Source organism: Camelus ferus, chromosome 2 (genome assembly GCF_009834535.1).
Source record: "Camelus ferus isolate YT-003-E chromosome 2, BCGSAC_Cfer_1.0, whole genome shotgun sequence".
Taxonomy (NCBI): domain Eukaryota; kingdom Metazoa; phylum Chordata; class Mammalia; order Artiodactyla; family Camelidae; genus Camelus; species Camelus ferus.
The window spans coordinates 103,119,268-103,129,204 of record NC_045697.1 but is presented as its reverse complement, the minus strand read 5'-3'; the positions used below and the strand labels follow the sequence as shown (position 1 = coordinate 103,129,204).

The following is a 9,937-nucleotide window of genomic DNA, read 5'->3' as shown; positions in this document are numbered from 1 at the left end:
CGCGAAGCCCGGGAGGTGGAGCCCAAGTCCAGCCGGGCTCCCGCATCTTGCGACGGCCCACGTACGGAGACCTGTTTCCTTTTCTCCCTGCAAATCTGAAAGTATGGGGTGGAGGGCGAGACATGGGACGTTTGACAGTCCGGTGAAATTAAGGGGATTCAGATTCCCCAAAGCGATTTCCAGCCTATTGGAGTAAATGCTCAGTAATGTTCCGTTGAAATGCAGCTCAAGTTTTAAAAGCATGGCGTGGGTTTTAACGGCTGAAGGACTAGCATTTTTTTCTCTTAAGTTACTCATTCGTGTTGATTAATATTTCCAAACTTGTACCAAAAGAAAGGACCCACGCTCACCGCTCTCGCAAACTCGACAGAGGGGGAAAGGCTCTATCTTTTGCTTAATATTTGTTACCTCTCTCCGGGTCAGAAAGGTAACTAATTTTTTGGAAAACCTGTTAGATCCTGTAATAAGTAATAAAACCCGAGCTTAATTGAATTCTAGAATTTTTAGGTAAAACTGGTGTCTCCCAAATGTCTGCTGTAACGTAATAAAGCCATCATCTTAGGCAATAGCGAAGATCAAATTATGGCTACTAGATATGGTCATAAATGGGGGCTGTATTATAATTAGTATCTGGAGCCAAGACCCCAGTCCCCACATATGATTTGCATAATTGCATGCATTTGGGAGAGGTTAAGCCTTCCTCAGTTACTTGCTGTGAGTTGATTCTTACTGAATATGAAACAATAAAAAATGAATTAGTCTTCCTTAGCAGCTTCATTATTATTTAGACTAAAAGATCAATTTTACCCTAGAGTAATTGTAGACCCAAGAATAGTTAATTACAGAAAATAAAACATAAGATTAAGTGAAGTAAAGGGTCTAGTGGAAAGAACATGTAAGTAGTCAGACTTGGTTTCAAATCTCAGCTGCTAAACGCAGTCAATACAGTGATAGAACTTGGAAGTTACTACTTTTCTTTAAGCTTGGAGTTCCTTGTCTGCACAATGTTTAGTGAGGGTTTTTGGTTGTGTTAACTTTTATGAAAGCTCAGTTTGCATTACTTAAGGGAATGAAGTTTGTAATTTAAAAATGATTTTTAATTCTTACCTGCTTTTTACCCTACAGACTCTTAAACATTTTAGTGCATTTCACATTTTTTTCCTTATCCAAGTGTTCCCTAAACTGTGTTCCATGGAGCATTAGTCCTTTGCAGAAATGTTTTGGGTTTTGGTTTTTTTTAAACACCACTATTTATAGATTAACTACTTTGTGTGTACTGTGGCAGACATTTTCATACATTATTTATGCATTTATTTTTAATGGAGGTACTGGGGATTGAACCAAGGACCTTGTGCATGCGAAGCACAGGCTCTACCACTGAGCTATACCCCCACCCCCCTGCAGAATGGTAATAGATGCTGCCTGGCAAACAATTCTAGCATCCATGCTGAGGAGAACACAGATTATTGCAAGCACACCGGTGAAGCATTCTTGCCAAAACGTTTAGCCTGAATCTGTAAGGAAACAGATCAATGCAGAATGTGGTTTGTTTAGACTTTTCAGTAATGTCAATATCATGAAAGACAGACAACAAAGGACAGAAGGACTGATCTGCATTAATGGGCAACCATGAATTGGATAGGAGTATGAATTTTTAAAAAGTTATACAGGAGAGTTTGTGGACAATTGGGGAAATTTGAACATGGAATTATATTGTTGACTTACATTTTTCAGGCCTGATAATAATATTAAGGTTATTAGAAAAATGCTTTTGTTCTTAGGCGATGCATGCTAAAATGTTTAGGGGTGAGGTCATGATATCTGCAAACTGCTTTCAGGTAATCCAGGACAAAAAGAAAAAAATGTGTATAGAGAAAATATGGCACTATGTTAATTGTAGTTTTTTCTTTCAAATCTTCTGTAAGTTTGAAATGTTTCAGAATTAAAAAGTTGAAGGAAAATGTAGCTAGCAATTATCTTTTTTAAAAAAATAAAATGTATTATGTTTATAAGAAAATGCAAAATTAATTTATATGCTGTTTTGCTTATAATATGACCTTAAGAAATGGTATACCATGTTTAGAATTATAGGAAGTCACTTGAGAAATGAATGGTCTTTCATTTTTTTTGTAATTGAAATATAGTTGGTTTTAAATGTGTTAATTTCTGGTGTACAGCATAGTGTTTCATTTATACATGTATATATTCCTTTTCATCTTCTTTTTCACTATAGGTTACTACAAGATATTGAATATAGTTCCCTGTGCTATTCAGTATGAACTTGTTGTTTATCCATTTTATATATAGTAGTTAATATCTGCAAATCCCTAACTCTCAATTTATCCCTCCACACCCCATTCTCCCCCAACCCTGTAAGTTTGTTTTCTATGGAAGTGACCTCATTCTTAAAGGCACGGTATTGAATCTGTACACTGAGGTCTGTTTCCCAACCAAAGCAACATTAATGTGTATCGTCTAATGATCCCTGCTCTATGCTATGTATTTTGCGTTAGAATGTTAACATAAGCGAATTCTTATAATCTGTCAGTAGTTTTTTAAGTGTTCCTTTATTCCTGCCAGTATTTATTGAGTGACTATTGTGTACCAGGTGCTAATTGAAGTTCTGGAGCTAAAGCTGTCATCAGTACAGATAAAGCCGCTGCCCACACAGAGCTTATATTTGGGGAGCAAGAAAAAAACACAGAGTGAATAAACAAATATGTGTCAAATGATTGTGTAAGTGCTGTGTGGGATAATAAACTAGGGATTAGGGGTTAGTGAATGCCAAGTGAGGGTGGGTGTATACTGTCCTATGTAAGGTGAGCAAAGAAGGTCTCACTGAGAAGGTGACGTGTGAGCAGAGACCTGAGCAAAGTGAGAAACACGTGTGGGTATCTAAGGAAAGTACATACTAAGAAGGGGAGACTGTGTGCTTGGTATGTTTAAAGGGCAGTAAGGAGACTAGAGTGAGTGGATGGTAGTGATCAAGGGAGAGAGTGGGAGATGAGGTCAGAGAGGTGGCCACGGCCAGATTATGTAATATGATTTCAGAGGTGTTTTAGCTTCCTTTCTTGAAAGGCTTATCTGGGAAGCACTTGCTGTAGTGGTAGAACATGGTAATTGCTAGCTGTTACTACAGTATTCATTTTCTATTGCTGTTGTGAAAAGAATTACCATAAACTTGGTTTAAAAGATCACAAATATACTAAAGTTCTGCAGGCCTGAAGTCCAGAACAGATCTCACTGGAGTAAAATCAAGATGTCAACTGACAGCATTCCTTTCTGTAGACTATGGGAGAATCTGTTGCTTTATCTTCTCCTGATTCTAGAGGCTACTTACATTCCCTGGCTTGTGGTCCCTTTCTTCCATCTTCAAAGCCAGTAACATTGGTCAAAGATTTCATCAATCAAAGAATCTTAAGGATTTATATGATTAAAATAGGCCCACCCAGATCACCTCTGTATCTCAAGGTTCTTAACCTTAATCACATCTGCAAAGTTCCTTTTTCCCCATAAGGTAACTTATTCACAGGTTCTGGTGATGGGGGTGTGGGCATCTTTGGGAGGGGCCATTCTGCCTGCCCTAGTCCACCCTCTGACTCTCAAAGATGCATTTCTGTTCACATGCAAAATCTATTCACCCCCTTTCAAAGTCTCCCACATTTTCAACCCATTACAGCATCTCATTTAATCCTCCAAAATCCCAAATATCTCAATCTAAACTAGAGATAGGTGAGGCTCTGAGTATAATCTGGGGCAAAAATCCCTTTCCATTGTAGACCTGTGAAGCCAGAAAATAGGTTGTCTGCTCCCAAAATACGGTGGAGGAGAAGGCACAGGAGAGCAGGTATAGCCGTTCCCATTCAAAAAGGGGGGAAAATGGAAGGAAAAGGGGAGTCGGAAGCCCAAACAATTTCAAAAATCCAATCTGGCAGTCTCCACAGAATCTCAAGGAATAATCCTCTGTGGCTCTTGGTTCTGCTCTCTGGGCTCAAGGCTTCACTCTCTTGGGCACCGGGAATGAGGGCATGGATGTCTTTGAGGGGCTGTTAATTCTGTCCATCACACTGTTATCATTAGATTTAGCTTTATTTTTCACTCATCTTCATTGAGCAGTGGTTCATCAGATCTTAAGTTTCTCCATTAGCCCCAGTCAAGTGGTTAATTACCTTTACACAAATACAGAATCAGTACCTGAGGGGCTCACCATTTTCAGGAACTTTACATCATTCATGGTAAATGCGAATATCCCATCTACTTTCTCTTAAAAGAATACACTCCCATTTTTATACACAGATCGTATTTTTCTTTATATGCAGTTCATTTATATTCTAGGATTACTGATTTCTTTCAGACCTAAAGGTACCTATATTATGTTTCACTTTATGGGACAAAGTTTTACAACCTGTAGGGCCGTCATTCTTACCCTTTAAGGATGCTAGAAACCCATTTCTGCCTCCCAGCAGGTGGCAGCAAATCAGTACTCGATAAGGTGCTGTAAAATCATTGAAATTTTCTCGTCCTGGTCAGTGTTCTCGGATGATGCAGACTGGCTTTTCTTAGTTAGAAGAGCAAAATGAACATTGCTGCCAGATTATAGGCATTTATATCAATTTGTCATCGAGTTGGGAGAAAATATTTATATAAATTTTATTATATTGTTAGATTAATATTGTTCCTTGCTTGTTTCTTATAGAACCAAAAATCCATTTGTAAGCAGTTTTGTCGAAATAATACTAAATAATGTCCATATGTTAACTCCATAGATAAACAATACTCTTTATATCTGTTAATTGGCTAAAAAAAATACCCATCAACACAGCAGAGCATCTTAAAACTTATGATACAAAGTATTCTTAGAGGGGAAGTTTATAGTTTCTTTCATTCCTTTATTAGAAGAGTGAATCATCTAAGTCAAAGTCAGCAAAATGATCCATAGGTCAAATCTGGGGCAGAGCCTGCTTCTGTACACCCTACAATGGTCTTAACAAAATTAGTCAGAAATAAAGGGACAGATTACCAGTACATGGAATGAAAGGTCACTAAAGATCCTTTGGACATTAAAACACTGATTCTCAGCCAGAGCTGTTTTGTCCCCAAGGTACATTTGGCGGTGTCTACAGACATTTTTGGTTGTCACACTATGAGTGTCCAGGGGCTGGAGACCAGGGATGCTGGTAAACATTCTGCAGTGCACAGGGCAGCCTCCCACAGCACTGAGGTTGAAAGCTCCTAATTAAAATCATAACAGGAGAACATTGTAAACAAATTTAGGTCAATAAAATTTGATAAAATAAATGAACAAATTCCTTGAAAAGTAAAATTTATCAAAACTGACTAAGAAGAAATAGAAAATCTGAGTAGTTATATATTTATTTCAGAATTTGAATTCATAACTGAAAACCATTTTACAGAGAAAACTCCAGGCCCAGATGACTTCACTGGTGAATTCTATCAACATTTAAAGAGCACGTAATGTCAATCTCTTATAAACTCTGAGAAAATAGAGGAGGAGAGAATGCTATCCGGTAAATGTTACAATGACTGCATAACCCTGATAGAAATATCTGACCGAGACATTACAAGAAAAAAAAAAATCACAGACCATTATCACATTTTGAATACACATGCAAAAATCCTATACAAAATACTAGTGAATTGAACAGAGCAATATACAAGGATAAAATACAATGGCCAACTGGAGTTTTTCCCAGAATGCAAGGTTTTCCCAGCATTTAATAAATCAAACAATGTAATTTAACCACATTAATAAAGCAGAAAAAAATGATCATGTCAATAAATTCAGAAAGAACAATTTGACACCTTATTTCCAATTAATGAGCAAAACCCCCCACAAAACTGGAAATTAGAACCAAGTTCATATGATGAAGGAATCTACAGCTACTATAAGACCAATAGTTACTATCATGATCAGTGCAGAATTGGTTGACCCTAGGATTGAGATGAAGGTGAGAATGAATGTCTGCTCTCACTCTCACCAGTTCTATTTGACTGTGTATCAGAGGTCCTAGACGGTACAAGAGGCAAAAATTAACTAAAATAATGAAAAATGTAAAGATCGATTACAAGAGTAAAACTATTCACATGGTCTACATAGAAAGTCTATTTTTTACACTATTAAATTAATTGCCTTTAGATTAATCCAGTTTAACTATTCTTTAGATTAATAGATTATCCAAGTAGAAAATCTTTGAAATCTACTAGAATTAATCATTGAAATTAGTGAGCTTATAGGATAAAAGATCATATAAAAATCAATACTTTTATATGTTAACCAGCAGCAATTAGAAAATAGAATTTTTAAGTGTATCATTCATAATAGTATTATAAATACCTAGCAATAACCTTAATGAAAGATATGCAAGAGCTATACTCTGAAACTACAAAACATTGCTGAATGAAGGAAGATCTAAGTAAATGGGGATATAGATCATATTTCGTGCACACAGAACATACCAAGAAAAAACATATTCTAGGCAAAAACAAGGATCATTTACAAGGATTCAAATCATGCAAAATTTGCTCTCTGACCACAATGAAATTAAAATAGAACTCAATAATAGAGAGATTTCTGGAAAATCCCCAAATTTCAATAATCAAAGGCATAGATTTTTCTAGACTGCTTGCCTCAGAAGTTCAGGTTGACAGTGAAGATATTTTGCTTTTCCACACAGCCAGGTGAATCACACAGGAATTGATTATGGACGTACTAATATCACATTCTAACCAACTGGCACTGCCCTATGCTGGGAGCGACTCTAGGCGGCTGTTACATACATACATGAATATTGCACTGAAACAGAGTTATGGTGTACTTAAAATTCATGAAATCATTCCCATTTCTTGTTTTCTTTCCCTCACAGTCTGCAAATGCTGATGAAAAATCTGGGAACAAGACTGTGGGTGTAGTTGACAAAACAGAAAATCTGTTCCTGGACAGCTTTGGATGAATTTAATAAGTAGAAAGATAATGAACATAGACTACATTTGCATAATGGCATCACAAAAACTTACTGAATGATGCTAACTATCTGAAGAAACTACAGTCTGGAAACTGAATGGAAGATTCTGGTTCTGACAAGTTTATCCATTCTCTTTAATCATGATGCACAATTTTAAAGGAAGGGGGTGGAATGCCTCATATGCTTTATTCTCATGATCTTAAGTATCTTTTCGTCCTATTTTTCTAATCAAATAAAATTCTTTTTTTTTTTGAATTTTGCTTTTTAGTTTTTTATTTTTTCTCGCTATTTTGGTGGGGGGAGGTAATTAGGTTTATTTATTTTAATAGAAGTACTAGGGAATAAACCCAGAGCTTCATGCATGTTAGCACAAACATCTACCACTGAGCCATACCCTCCCCTCTTAAAACTCATTTTTAATAGAAAAATTTCCAGAATCCAAATTTGTCCTATCTTTTTCAAGGATTTACAAAAGTAAACATTTCTGTTTAATAGACCTTTGAAAGGATGTGGGGCTGTAAATCATTTTTAATATTTAGAAGTTTTCTAACCACCCTTAAAAAGGCTTTTAAGTTACTCCCCCCATAATTATTTGACTATAAATTATGGTTAAATTTAGCCAGAAAAATTTAAAATTTCCCTTTGTAAGTAGAGGTTAGAGGACCTTTTCTTCCCCAGAGGTTTCCTTCCTTTTTTTTTTTATAAAAAATTATTTTTATCTAAATTTTTTTTTTAGTATCTACCTTTTACAGTTTTTAACTTCTTGCTACCTCCAATCATTCTAAAAATAATTACATCATGTGAGTATAATTCTCTCAAAGCTCAGGGGAATTATTCTTTCCTGAGTCTCCTTCTATTCCGGGTTTGAATGTGAGGGGAAAACCAAGTGTGGCGATGTGTTAGCGGCTAATGATAGCTGGTGTTTCTAAACTATTTGATGGCCATTGTGCTGACTATTACAATTATCGTATTAATTGTTCTTCTCAACATCCCTGTGAAATAGATGCTACTGGTATCCCCATACTTCGGAGGAAACAATTTCAAGGAGACCAACCCCTTGCCCAAGTTCGTAACATTACGAGTAGGAGAGCCAGGGTTTGAACTCATGTCCCTGACTCCAGTGTCCACATACTTAATTGTTGGAGTTCACTAACTCCCATTTTTCTGTGTATTACTAAAGGAACAGGATTATTTCAGATCCCCCAGCTTATAAAGACCTCTCTAATTTCAGTGTTCTCTCTATATACGGTGTGATACAATGGCACCCTGTCCAAGGTGATGCACAATCTCACCACATGATGGTGCCAGTGAGGTGGGCAGCCATGTGCTGCTAGTACTTGACATTAGGCTCAGACCTAAATATAAATGCCAACAGAATGTAATTAAAGGTGTTAAAAAAAATAAGAATTTTTTTTTTAAAAAAAGCAGCCATAAAACTTAACAGTCTAGAGAGTCTTTTTAAAACATAAGGAATGAAAAGATCACAACTACAAAAAGGGTAAGAGTAATTGACTCATAAAAGTTAAAAAGATAAAAGATGAGCCTTTGTATTCGTGAAGTATGTGGGACAGATGTCAGAGACTTCCCACAGGAAGGAAAACACCAAAGGAAATGAATTAAATGAGAGCAGGTGACTTACAAAAAAATTATAATAATAAAGCAAGAGACCAGCTGTATAGTGATGTGGCTCCAGGGTCAAATGGTAACTGTTCCAGTAAGATTCCACAGTAAGTGCAAATGGCTTAGCAAAAGCCAGGGACTAAAAGATTTTAGAGAACTTTTAAATAGACATCACTACTTTCTTTTCTAACCAGAATAAGCATTACTATTTTTCCCTCCTGCAATAGCAAAGATACAACCTACTGTAGAAGGAAGAAGCGTTGTTTCTCAGAAATGTACTGAGGCAAATCCACACACATTCTGTTAATTGCAGTGGTTCCACTGACTCTCCAAACGTGGTCCCTGCGCCATCAGCATCACCTAAAACCATTAGAAATGTACATTCTTTGGTCCCACCCCTAGACTTACTGAACCAGAAACTCTGGGCATGGGGCTCCCTAGGTGCCTGTGAAGCACCTGACAGCTCAAGGTCCACTGTATTATTGAAGAAAAAGAGAAGAGAATTTCATCAAAGCATCATTAATAACACAAAGAAGTTGAAAATTACGTTCTGTGAGTAAAGAAATATTTAGTAAATAGTGAAATGCTAGTGAGGCATTTAATCATAAGTTTGATGGATAGTTTTTAATAATGGAACATGCCTATGATGTAATACTGATAAAGTCAGACCACAAAATTGATTTCAATTATGTAAAAACAATTACTGAAAAAAAAATAGAAGGAAACAAGCACAACTAGTTAACAGTGGTTGCCTTGGAGTGATGAGGTTATATGCACCTTTATTTTCCTGCCTCTTAATGTTGCAGATGCTGTTTCCAAATTTTCTATGAGGAGCCATTTTATTCCTATTTTAAAAAAAAATCTCATCAATATAATGATTAAGGAAGTGGTAAGGGGGGGGGTACTTTCCAAAGTCAAAATACTAGTTAGAAATATCATTCTTCCCCATTTTTTCCCCTAAATATATGGTTACTAGGAAAAAGACACGGGAGTGTCCAAGGCGTAAAGAAAAAACACAATCATCGTGTTGCTCACGGGAGAGACAAGGCACAGAAAGACCATAGTTGATATGATTCAGCTGTGGCATAGTTGATACGTATTCGGTGAGAAGGAGGTACAGGGAATAAAAATTTGACAGAGGACATAATCTTGTTACAACCGCTAACCATGTGCTTTCCCCTTTCAAGTAGCATTTAGTTAGTGGAAATATTGTGTTCTAAAGTAATGTAAAGGAAAGGGTTGGACATGGTACCCCTAAGAAAGATTCACATTTTATACCTGTGTCATTTGAATTAATGACCTGATAAATCAAGTAGGAAAAAACCACTCAGATG

At 36.4% G+C, this 9,937-nt stretch overlaps 1 non-coding gene across 1 annotated transcript; it reads right to left on the bottom strand.

The window, feature by feature from the left end:
- Positions 1-1,320: 1,320 nt before the first annotated feature.
- Positions 1,321-1,392, bottom strand: TRNAA-CGC. The gene has a single exon. It is a non-coding gene; the product is annotated as a tRNA-Ala (tRNA).
- Between the last annotated feature and the right edge of the window lie 8,545 nt (positions 1,393-9,937).